Source organism: Theropithecus gelada, chromosome 13 (assembly GCF_003255815.1).
Source record: "Theropithecus gelada isolate Dixy chromosome 13, Tgel_1.0, whole genome shotgun sequence".
Classification (NCBI taxonomy): Eukaryota; Metazoa; Chordata; class Mammalia; order Primates; family Cercopithecidae; genus Theropithecus; species Theropithecus gelada.
In genome coordinates, this window is record NC_037681.1 from 22,474,774 (window position 1) to 22,487,341 (window position 12,568).

Consider the following 12,568-nt stretch of genomic DNA (forward strand, 5'->3'; position numbering starts at 1 on the left):
GACAGGACTAAAACTCTCTGGGCTGTTTTGAACCTGAACAGGTCAAGTGAGCCGACAGCCCTGAGCCCCTGCAATGATGCAGCTTAATGCAGATAACCATCATGGAAGTGCCGTCCCACTTTCTATGCAATTCCTCATTTGAGCAACAGGAAACCAGAGAGTGGAGTTAAATAAGAAACACAGGGAGTCATAATAGGGCCATTTTCCCCAGAATTCGCCAATCTTTTCCTTCGACCTGGAAACTAGCCCACCTCGTCCACTTCTGCTGACCATTAGGGACTGAGCCCCAAACCCTTCCCTGTGTACTTAATTTTCCCCAAAGAACAACTTCATCCACATACACAGTTAATAAGGGATGGAGCATGTATATCTTGTCAAGAACATAATGGTGGATATGAACCTCAGAAGGTTAAAAGTCCTGACTAGTCCCTTGAAAGAGAAAGGAATTAGACCAAATTGATCTTTTTTGTCTACTACATTGTAGTTTAAAACAAAAGAACTTCTCTTACCCCTTTGGATATAATAACTCCCCTACACATTACCATGAACTCTGAACTATCTTACAGAATCCTGTTATGCGAGACCCCAGGGCCCACACAATTCCTATGAGCCTTTGGATCTTATGTGCCTGCTCCTAGTGGTTAATATGGATTCACTGGAAAAACAAGAAAGAAAACGAAAGAAAAAGAGAAAGAAAATGTTTGCATTGCCCTGTGAAGATGGATTCTAACTGCTCAGACAACGCTGTACATGTGACTCAACCAACAAGCAAAATCTTTAATGGTTAAACAATTTTCAGTTAGCCAGAAAGGGGTTATAAAAGCACTACCACTTACTACTTCATGATTTGAGCATGTTGTTTTATAAGCATTAATTTCCTAGACTTTCAATGTCTGAATTAAATAATATATCAAAAATGTCTGGCTTATCATTAAATGCTCAATAAATGATAGTGGGCAGTGATATTAATATCGCTAGATACCGATTTATTAGTATACATTTTCAGTTTCTAATTTCTAACTGTGATGATCTAGACAAGCAGCAAAGGTTACATACAGAAAACTCTGGCTCCCAACATGTGAGTGTGACCAGTGAGTCTGCCCACCCCTGACTGAGGGCTGAGTCTCTGGGACTCTGCTAGACACGGCTAACGCAGTAGAAAACAGATGGGTAAGACATCGCTACATAAACTCAATGGAAGGTGGAGAGAAAGAATAGACAGAAGCTGGAATGGACATAGTTGCAATCTTAAATATGTAGAAAAATAATTTACTTTGGGTGTAAAGACAAATGGAAAGTATGAAAGAACAGAAAATTTAAAAATATAAAAATGTATTTTTGGGTAAAAAAGAAATTCCATGGCCATCTTTAAATTTACCACCTTTGGGGTCAATAAATGAGAAAAATCTATTAAAAGAAAAAAATTAAAATGAGTTAATACATTGGCAACATGCTCAGTTTTCATGCTGTGTCATATGTGGGGTGTTTGTTTTTTTTAGTAAATTATTTTATAAAGCTATAGTTATTTTAAAAAGCATTTTGCAATCAGCTAATGTCAATGGAATATTGGTAATAATATCAAGAAACATACATATGACTAGCTCATATCTAAAAATTAAACAGTTATTAATGAATGACAAGCAAACTATGCTACAATTCACATTCATAGTATAAATTGAAATGGGTGTGAGGTTTTATTAAAGTTGTCATACAAAGCACGTTCATTTGTGGGATTTTATGAACAATAACCTTATGTTAGACAATGCTCCTTGAAGAGCCAACAGAACAAGGAATAATGATGAGATGGAAGAAGTTCCCTGCCTGAAATCCGTCCACATTATTCTCATCAGAAGGTGGCTGCACATGACTCCAGAACAAAGTACTGCACAAAACCCAAGCTCCCCTCCCTGGGCAGGAGCAGGGCAGCAAGTCTGTCCCCCCAGCCTCTGCGGCCACCACTGGTGCACAGAGTCCTGTCCCAGGGCGGGGGGGTCGAGAACCTACCAAAATCCCCCTTTTGTGGCTCCTAGTTCATTTTTTAAAAAATATTTAAAGTCAGAGGCAGAAATTTCCTCTGGACATCTATTTTAGGCAAGCAAGTTATCCGACCTATTTTGTTTCTGTGTATTTGATTTTGAAAACCAAGCATTCGTAAGTGGCCATCTCCAGAACTGGCCTGAGTGCCGGGCGCCCCGCCCTGGGCTGGGCAGGTCCCATCTCAGCGGGACCACAGGGTGGGTGTGGTGTGTAGGGGCTGTGCCGGCACCCTCCCCACCGCCCCACCCTCCGGCTACAGCACTCCATGTGACCTGAGGGCAGGGGGTTGTTTATTTTGGGTTCCTTATGAATCCCATGGTTTGAGCGTCCTACACCATTCTTTCTTGGATTTCTTCTCCAGTTTGTGGACACAGAGCCCCAGGCATTTTTCAGAATGGGGACCTCGAGGCAAGGGTTCCGAGGCCCTGCATGTTGGAAATGTCTATTTCACTAAGGGGATAATCATCTCTCCCAAGACTGCAAAGGCCTTGAGGCTATTTTATTCTACGCTATGCATGTATAGTGTTCAGGTTTACGAACGGTTCCACTCCATCGCCAGGCCAGTCTGCAGTCTGATCCTGGTTCCCCCGGGAAGCTCAGAAGCACGGGTTTTCTCTCTAAACAGCTCTACGGTCTTCTCTTTCTGTTGGTTTTCTGGAGTTTGATGAGTTTAGGTTTTTTTTATTCTTACTACTTGACATGAGTGCCCCCACACAACCTGAAAACTGTTCACCTCGCAGAACTTTCTTCTTTCTTTATTAACTTTCCCCTCTTTATTTCCTTTATTATTATTAGTTTGTTTGAATTTCTACTACTAAATGGATTTGGATTGTTGGATTGTCTAAATTTATCTTCCATTGGTTTCAGCTGTTTTTTTTTTTTTTTAATCTCTTTTTCTTCTCTACGTTCCAGAAGGGTTTCTAACATCTACCTTTCACTTCCTCAATTGCACTTTAAATTTTCAGTACTCCAATTTTAATTTTCAAAATTAGCTTCTGTCACAGTCATACATTTGCATTTATTTTGGTGAATTCTTGTCTTTACAAGAGGATAGAGATCAAGTCGCACTACTGTGTGATTAATCTCTCACACAAGGTACCTTACATGTAAACAGCTGATCAATAATAGAGTGAAGAAATAAAGGGAGAAAGAAGTGAGTGAGGGCGTCTCTGCTCAGGGCCGGTGCTACTGTGTCCCCGCTCCTCACAACTGTAGAAAGTGGGTGTTACTAGCCCCATTGTGCAGATAGTGGACAGAAGCTGGAAAGGGTACACAATTTGGTCATTTTTGCACAGTTTATGAGTAAGTCATGAGAGTTTTTGAGTTTTCACAGGGTGTCCTGAAGTAATTCAGGCAAAAGTAAAATAGTGAACAATGTCAGGACCTCCTGGGGTCCCCTTGTTGGGCATGACCTCTTAGCACCTCAGAGTTCAGCTGAAAAAAAGGCCTGGTTCCAACCTGGTGCCCCAGGGATTCTTGGTTTACTTTCTCATTCCTTGAATGGGTCTTGTTACCTCCAGTTCCTCTTGCTCAGAGATGGGGGGTCACCTTCTTCCTACATGGAGACAGGATCGTGGCTGTCAGGTTTTAACCCTGCTCCATGGTGAGAAGTAGACTTTACATCCTGATCCCGTGTGCACATCCTATGTATGTTGTAGAGAGATTCGAAACCATGATAAAATCAAACATTTCACAGAACAACACATTCTTAGTATGTATGACATCTTCAAATACTTTCCATTTTACTTCTTTTTGCTGATATTAGTACTGCCTCCTCAGATTGATATCACAACTCACAAATGAACTGTGGCCACAGTTGGAGAAACACCGGTGTAAGTTAGCTGGGGTGTATTTTCTCCATGGTCTCTCGACCATGAGACTCGGTGTGTGATCGTGTGGTTGGTTCTCTGCTGCTGCCGGAACAGTGGCGCCTGCCTTGACCTCTTCCAGCCCAATACCTCATCACCACTTATGATAATAAGATACTGAAAACATTATCTATGATACCGGTTGTCAAGTACAGTTGTGTATCTCTCAGTTTCATATAGAATTCAATTTCAAAAGCTTTCTGTGTATGCCATATGCTTCAGTTGGTCTATCATTGGATGCCACTGGTAAGTGTCGGGCCACTGTTGTGCTCGAGGCTGCCTAAGAGACAATGAGGATGGAATGTATGAATTGACTCCAGAAGCATCCCAAGACCTTCAGGCCTTCAGTGGACCAAGCATTACACTAACTGCAAAAGGCTGTAATCATTTGTCCCTATTCACAGGGTAGGGTCAACGTTTTTCAGGGTAAATATTCAGCATGATAGTTTAGGCTTGTGATATGTGTCCCTACCCAAATCTCACCTTGAATTGTAATCCCCATAGTCCCCACATGTCAAGGGCAGGACCAGGAGTAGGTAACTGGATCAAGGGGGCAGGGTGGTTTCCCCCATGCTGTTCTCATGATAGAGAGAGAGTTTCAAGGGATCTGATGGTTTTAAAAGCATCTGGCATCTCCCCTGCTTGCGCTTCTCCTTCCTGCCGCCTTGTGAAGAAAGTGCCTTGCTTCCTGAGTTGATTAAACCTCTTTTCTTTATCGATTACTTAGTCTTCGATGTGTCCTTATAGTGGTGTGAGAATGGACTAATACATCTTGGGAATTACTAAGAACCAATCTGTGCCTCCACATCAACCCCAGGGTAAGCTTACAACTGCTCCAAAATATGCACCTGTTCTTCTTGAGTCCTCACCCCATTTCCCAGTTAGCCTTGCTCCATTCCCACGGCCTGCTCTGCATGGGGGGCATCTGTGCTTCTGGTGTGTGTGTCTCAATACAGCCTCACACTTCCTGCCAAAGGCCTTTTGGGCTTTTCCACGTGACGTTTCACACAAAGTATTGAAAAAGTCAGCAGGTAGGAGGCTCACTTATTAAAAACTCCTCCATGTTCCCTGTGACAGTGAACAGTAACTACCCAGGCCTGCAGCCCAGGCTCATCCACCATCATCCAGGCCCATGGCCTTGGCCTCTGGGTAGCTCCTCTCAGCCTCCCGGTGCCTCTCAGCAGAGCTCTTCTCTCCCTCCTGCTGTGTGGCTTGATTCCCACCGATGGACCATGGCCTGGGGGCCTGCTGCTTCTTCCTCCGGCAGCCACAGGGGTTTCTCTCCTGCCCCTTCTCTACGTCTTTTGAGATGTCCCCTTCCTGCAGCTGAGTCTTCAGTGCCACCCCATCACCTTCGAGGTAAGCCAGCACCCTGGTGTGGGGCCTGTGGGTGTTCAGGGCCACCGAGTCTCCTCCATGCCTGCACACCTCCCTGTGTGGACCCCCGCATTCCCTGACTAAGTCTCCCCTCAGCCTCTGGGAGCAGCATCTGCTCTCATGGCCCCAGGCCTGGCTGCTTCAGGCACCCCCACTCCACTCCCTCAGTGCACCATGCTTCCTTTTCCATCAAGAAGCATAATATACTGATTCATGCCTTTTGTGCATGCCTTCTTTCCTGCATGCGTTCTATTCTGGATGCCTTCTTTCCTGCGTGCATTCTCTCCTGCGTGCGTTCTTTCCTGCATACGTTCTCTCCTGCATGCCTTCTTTCCTGCATGCGTTCTCTCCTGCACGCCTTCTTTCCTGCATGCGTTCTTTCCTGCATGCCTTCTTTCTTTTGCACCCTTTCCTACTTCAGACACAAAGCACATCATTATGTGGTACCCTAACAGTCTGCTTACAAGCCTAGTTTCTCCACTGAATTTTAAAAAATAAATTTTATCATGTATATTTAATGTTTACAACATGTTGATATGGGATACGCATACATCATAGAACGCTTACTATAGTGAAACAAATTAACTTATTTATCATTCCGGTTACTTTTTTGTGACAAGAGCAGCTAAAATCTACTTACTTAGCAAAGCCTCTAACACAGTATAATTTTATTAACTTTAGTTTTCATATTGGGCATTAGATCTCTAGACTTGATCATCCCACATATCTGCTATTTTGCATCATTTGACTTATACCTCCCCATCCCCCCACCTATAACCACCATTTCACTCTCACCTATGTGTATTTGAGCTTTTATTTTAATTTTCACTTTTTTGAGACAGGGTCTTACTCTGTCACCCAGGCTGGAGTACAGTGGCGTGATCTTGGCTCACTACAACCTCTGCCTCCCAGGCTGAAGTGATCCTCCCACCTCAGCCTCCGAAGTAGCTGAGACTATAAATGTACATCACCATAACTGCCTAATTTTTGTATTTTTAGTACAGATGGGGTTTCACCATGTTGGCCAGACTGGTCTCCAACTCCTGAGCTCAAATGATCCACCCCCTTCAGCCTCCCAAAGTGCTGGGATTACAGGCCTGAGCCACCGTGCTCAGCCTAAGCTCTTTAGAAGAAAAAAAAAAGAAAAAATATTGTATTATCTCACATTTAAGTGAGATAACTTATTTATCATCTCTCATTTAAGTGAGATAACACAATATTTTTCTTTCTGAATCTGACTTATTTTAGCATAATATTTTCTGCATATATCTATATTGTGGCAAATAGCAGGACTGCATTCTTCTTAAGGCTGAATAATATTCCATTGAAGATATATATATCCCCCACATTTTTTCTATCCATTTGTCCATCAGGTTGCCTCTGTATCTTGGCTACTGTGAATCATGCTGCAATGAACATGGGCGTTGCAGGCATCCTTGCGAGGCACTGATTTTATCTCCTTTGGGAATTTCCTCAGGAGGACTGGTGGGTCACATGGCTGTTCTATTTTTAATGTGCTCTTTTTCATAATGGCTGTACCAACCCACATTCCCATTACAGTGTGCAAGGCTTCCATTTTGTCCACAACCTCACCAGCACTTGTTATCTCTTGATTTTTGGATAATAGTTGTAAACCAAAAAGTATCTAAGATGGGTCTCAATCAGTTTAGAAGGTTATTTTGCCAAGGTTAAGGAAAAAAAAAAAAAAAAAAAACAGAATTACAGAAACAGTCTGTGCCTTTCTCCAAAGATGAATTTGAGAGCTTCAATACTTAACAGGGAAAATTGGCACTTTACATAAGATAAGGTGAATGAGGAGTTGCTGCCTGTGGAGATATTTAACCTTTTATCTGTAGCTATCTGCTTTGGAACAAAAGGAAAGGCAACTTCCTGCATGACTCAGCTTTCAGCTTAATTTTTTTTTTTCTTTTGGCAGAAGGAATTGGGGTCCCAAGTTGTTATTTTCCACTCACACAGCTGTCCTTCCAGGTGTGAAGTGGTAACTTTTGATGAAATCAGCTTTGATAAATGGTTAACAGTGAGAAAATTCTGGGAGTGGAAGATCTGATCCAGCCAATGCCATTTTGCCTTCAGCCTCAAGCTGCCAAGTCAGCTTCGGGAGACATTTAGTTGACAGTTTAAATGATAATTAATAGGCCTTTCCCCCAGACCCAACTGCCTTTGTAAAGCTAATGAGAGACCACCCCATGAGGGGGAGAAGTGGAGCCTGAATTCTGTTAAGGTGTAGGTATTCATGATGGCCAGCCATTATTTCAGAGGTCCTGCAGAGAGCATCACTATGGTAGTACCTAAGATCGGCTTTTTGAGGCATCTTTTCAGGGTTTTTTGCATGCCTGATACCCATGGCTCCACGTGGACCACCCAGTAGATGACTCTTTCGCTCCTGTGGCCCCACCCAGAAACCACTCAGTGCACAGCGGGAGCTTTCCCACACCGTGACTGTATCCCAGTCAGTTGGCAGCAAGCAGCCACTGCCTGGGCGCCCCACCCTTTCCTAAAACTGTCCTTGAAAATCCCTTAACCTACAAGCCTTCCATGAGATCGATCTGAGTAATAACTCCATCTGCCACGGCCGCGGCCAGCCTGGCATTAATTAGACCCTTGGTTTACTGCAATGCCCTGGTCTTCATTTGTGCAGTGGGCAGGGAGAACAGGCCAGGAGGTGACGATGATGGCTTCATTTTGCATTTCCCGTTTGAGGAGTGATGTTGAACACCTTCTCATTTGCCTGTTGGACATTTTTATTTACTGTTTTAAAAAATGTCTGTGTAGGACCTTCGCTCATTTGAGGATTATTTGCTTATTTTTACTCTTGATTTGTAAGAGTTATTTATACATTTTGGATATTAACCCCTTATCAGCTGTGATTTGCAAACATTTTTTTTTCCCACTCTATAGGTTGCTTTTTCATTTTGATATTGTTTCTTTGACTGTGCAGAAGCTTTTTAGTTTTGTGTAGTCCATTTATTCATTTTTGTTTTGTCATTTAAGCTTTTGGGTAACATTTTTAAAAGTATTGCTGTGACAAAGGTCAAGGAGATTTTTCCCAACATTTTCTTCTATGAGTTTTTTGGTTTCAGATTTTACATTTAGGGCTTGCATCCATTTTGAGTTTTTTTTTTTTTTTTAATGTATAAGAGAAGGATCCAGTTTTATTATCTTCCATGTGAAAATTCAGTTTTCCCAGCACTGTTTATTGAAGGGACTGTCCTTTCCCCATTGCGTCCTCTTGGTGACTTTGTCAAAAATTAGTTGCACATACGTGTTTGAATTTATTTTGGGGCTCTATGTTCTGTTCCATGGGTCTATGGTTCTGTTTTTATGCCAGTATCATACTGCTTCAATATCTATAGCTTTGTAATATAATTTTAAATCAAGAAGTATGATTCCTCCAACTTTGTTTTTCCTTCTCAGTTTTTTTTTTTTTTTTTTTTTTTTTCTGGCTTCTTGGAGTTTTTTCTGGTTCTACAAACATTTTAGGATATTTTCCCAATGTTTGTGAAAATAGCTATTGTTGCTATTGAAGATTTTAATAGGGATTGTGTTAAATCTGTATATCACTTTGGGTAGTATGGACATTTTAACAATATTAATTCTTCCTAATGAACATGAAATAGCTTTTCATTTATTTGTACCTTTTTCCATTTCTTTCTTTAATGTTTTATAGTTTTCAGTGTACAAATCTTTTACCTCCTTTGTTAAATTTATTCCAAAATATCTTTTTTGATGCTATCATAAATGGGATTGTTTTATTGATTTATTTTCCAGCTAGGTTATTATTTGTCTGTACAAATGCTACTGATTTTTGTATGCTGATTTTGTATTCTGCAACTTCACTGAATTCATTCATAATTCCAACAGTATTTTTGTGTGTAATCTTTGGGATTTTCCACATATAGGATCATGTCATCTGCAAATACAGAAACATTACTTCTTCCTTCTGAAATGGATCCCTTTTGTTTATTTTCTTTCATCTCTCATCTGACTGCTCTTGTTAGTACTTCTAATCCCATGCTGAACAGAAGTGGCAAGGGAGGGCATCTCTGCTTTCTACTGGATCTTAGTGGGAAAGTTTCAGTTGCTCCCTGTTAGTTATGTTAGCTGCAGGTTTTACATAATAGCCTTCATAATGTTGAGGAACTTTTCTTCTATACTTAAACTGTTAAGAGGTGATTTTTGTTTTGTTTTGTTTTTGTTTTTGTTTTTGTTTTTTATCATGAAAGGGTGTTGAACTTTGTGAAAAGCTTTTTCTGTGTCAGTTGAGATGATCATGGGGTTTGAAAATCTTTCATTCTGTTAATGGGATGCATCACATTGATTTGCATATTTGAAACCAGCCTCCCATTGCATTTTAAAGATCATTCTCAAGCTGTGCAAAAGCTCTGCCTTTACATTTTGGGCATCTATGGGCTAAAATGGAGAGTACACCAAGGCAGTGCCCATCTGGCAGAACTTCAGAGTAGATTCTCCTGTTTCTCCTCCTGCTCAGCTGCTTTTCTGTGTAAAGAGTGAGGAAGGTGAGAAGCATAGGCAGCAGGGGATTAAGAAACAACTTGTTCCTAAATGACCCTTCAGGTCTGGGGGAGAACACTTTGAAGAATGGGAAGCCAAATATTTTTCCCCTAGACCTAGATGTTTGAAGCTGCAAGTCTGGAGGCCGACTATACGTTGTTAAGTTCTGCTTGGCTATGAACAAGCTGTGTAATGTGGGGACGGTTAGGTGCTGTCTGGGTGTAGACAGGGCCTGCTGCCAGTGACAGCAGTGTGTTAGGAAAAAAGGCACACAGGAGGTGCCGCTCTGCTGCTGTCTCTCCATCATATCCACAGATTCATTACACCGGGTCAAGTCTCAGTATCTTCTGGATACACTCCCCATGGCTGCAACTACTCAATGATCGATCCGACACCCTTCTAGGAATGTTCTACCATTAAAAGACCAAAGATTAAATCCATGATCTTCTATGCAATGGCTTTGTGAACTTTAAGATTGAGAAACCAGGCCGGGCGCAGTGGCTCAAGCCTGTAATCCCAGCACTTTGGGAGGCCGAGACGGGCGGATCACGAGGTCAGGAGATCGAGACCATCCTGGCTAACACAGTGAAACCCCGTCTCTACTAAAAAAATACAAAAAAATAGCCGGGCGAGGTGGCGGGCGCCTGTAGTCCCAGCTACTCAGGAGGCTGAGGCAGGAGAATGGCGCAAACCCGGGAGGCGGAGCTTGCAGTGAGCTGAGATCCGGCCACTGCACTCCAGCCTGGGCGACAGAGCGAGACTCCGTCTCAAAAAAAAAAAAAAAAAAGAGAAACCACACCCACAGCTAACATCATACAGAACAAAGTAGGAGGGCAAACACTTCCCGACTTAAAAACTCACTACAAAGCAACAGCAATCAAGACAGAGTGGTGCCACTCTGTTCAGTGGAACACAATCCATACCAAGACGCATCTACTGTCAACAGACTCTTCACAGGGGTGCCGGGGCTAGTCGAAGGGGAGAGAATCATCTTTTTAACCAACCAGACATCCCCATGCAAACAGGAGTACTCATTTCTGAGTACTTCAGCCCAGCAAGATGGAGTTGGTGGCAGCCTGCCTCCAGCATGTCCCTATCTCACACTGTATACAATAATAAACCCAAAATGGATCCAAGACCCAAACTTGGATCCATATACGAACTAAAACTAGGCTTGGCATGGTGGCTCATGCCTGTAATCCCAGCACTTCGGGATGCCAAGGCGGGTGGATCACCTGAGGTCAGGAGTTCGAGACCAGCCTGCCTACATGGCAAAACCCTGTCTCTAGTAAAAATACAAAAAAATTAGCCAGGCATGGTGGCGTGTGCCTGTAATCCTAACTACTAGGGAGGCTGAGGCAGGAGAATCACTTGAACCTGGGAGGCAGAGGTTGCAGTGAGCCGAGATTGCACCACTATACACCAGCCAGGTTGACAGAGCAAGACTCCATCTCAGAAAAAAAAAAAAAAAAAAGAACTGTAACTATACAACTCTCAGATTTGGCAACATATTCTTAAATATGAGAACAAAAGCATGCGCAATAAAAAAGTAGATAAATTGAACGCTATAAAAATTTTGAAAACCAGACTTGTGTTGCAAATACACCACCATAAAAGTGGAAAAAAACAATCTACAGAAGGGGAGAAGATATTTAAAAATCATATACTGATAAGTGATTTCTATCCAGAATATATAAATAATTATTATAAATCAATAATAGAACGACAAATAACCCAATTAACAACTGGCAAAGGATCTGAACAGATATTTCTCCAAAGAAAATCTGCAAAAAACCCTAAACACGCAAAAAGATCGTCGATATCATTAGTCATCAGAAATGTATAAATCAAAACTACAGTGAGACCATGCTATGCCCACTGGGATGTCCAGAAGCAAACGTCAGATGCTGACAAGTGCTGGTCACTTGTCACTTGTATGTAGGGAGCCCTCATTGCACTTGAGGATGGCCCCAGGTGCTACAGCATGAGGAAATCAGAAGCTGCACGTTGATGGTAAGAATGTCAACAGTACAGTCACTTTAGAAAACAGTGAGGCAGCTCCTGAATGGATTGACCAGAGTCGAGTCACTATGTGACCCAGAAATTCCACTCCTAGAGAAGCAATAAGAATGTGTTCACACATTCATATAAAGACTGTATATGTTTACTGTTGCTTTATTTGTGACAGCCAAAATGTAATCTCAAATTTCCATCTACTGATGAATGGATAAACAGAATGCGGCTTATTATATAATAAAATTCACTAATGTGGGATATATATGAATTCATAGATAACGAAATATGTATCTACCATAAAAAGTTATGAAGCACTGATAGATGCTACCACATAAATGAAGGTTTAACACATTATGCTAAGTGAGAGAAGTCAGTCTCAAATGGCCACGTCTAATGATTCTATTTACATAAAAAGTACAGAATAGAGAAAGTTGCAGAGGCAGAAGGTACATTAGTGGCCATTCGGGGCCAGACTCGGGGAATGTGGGAGTGATGTGGTTTCTTTCTGAGGTGATGAAAATGTTCTAAAGTTGACTGGGTGGCACTTGTTCCATATCTGTGACTATCGTAGGCCCCGCTTACTTGTGGTTTTCCTTTTTGTGGTTTCAGATACCCAAGGTCAACCATAGTCCAAAAATATTCAATGGAAAATTCCAGAAATAAACCATGATGAATTTTCCATTGTGTGCTCGTGATGAAATCTCCCGCCCTCCAGCTCCCTCTGGCTGGGATGTGAA

The 12,568-nt window shown here is 42.0% G+C and overlaps 1 protein-coding gene across 10 annotated transcripts in view; it reads right to left on the reverse strand.

The window, feature by feature from the left end:
• Window positions 1–12,568, reverse strand: part of MYT1L (myelin transcription factor 1 like) — a 526,890-nt gene that overhangs the window by 207,691 nt on the left and 306,631 nt on the right. The gene's annotated exons all lie outside the window — the stretch shown is intronic.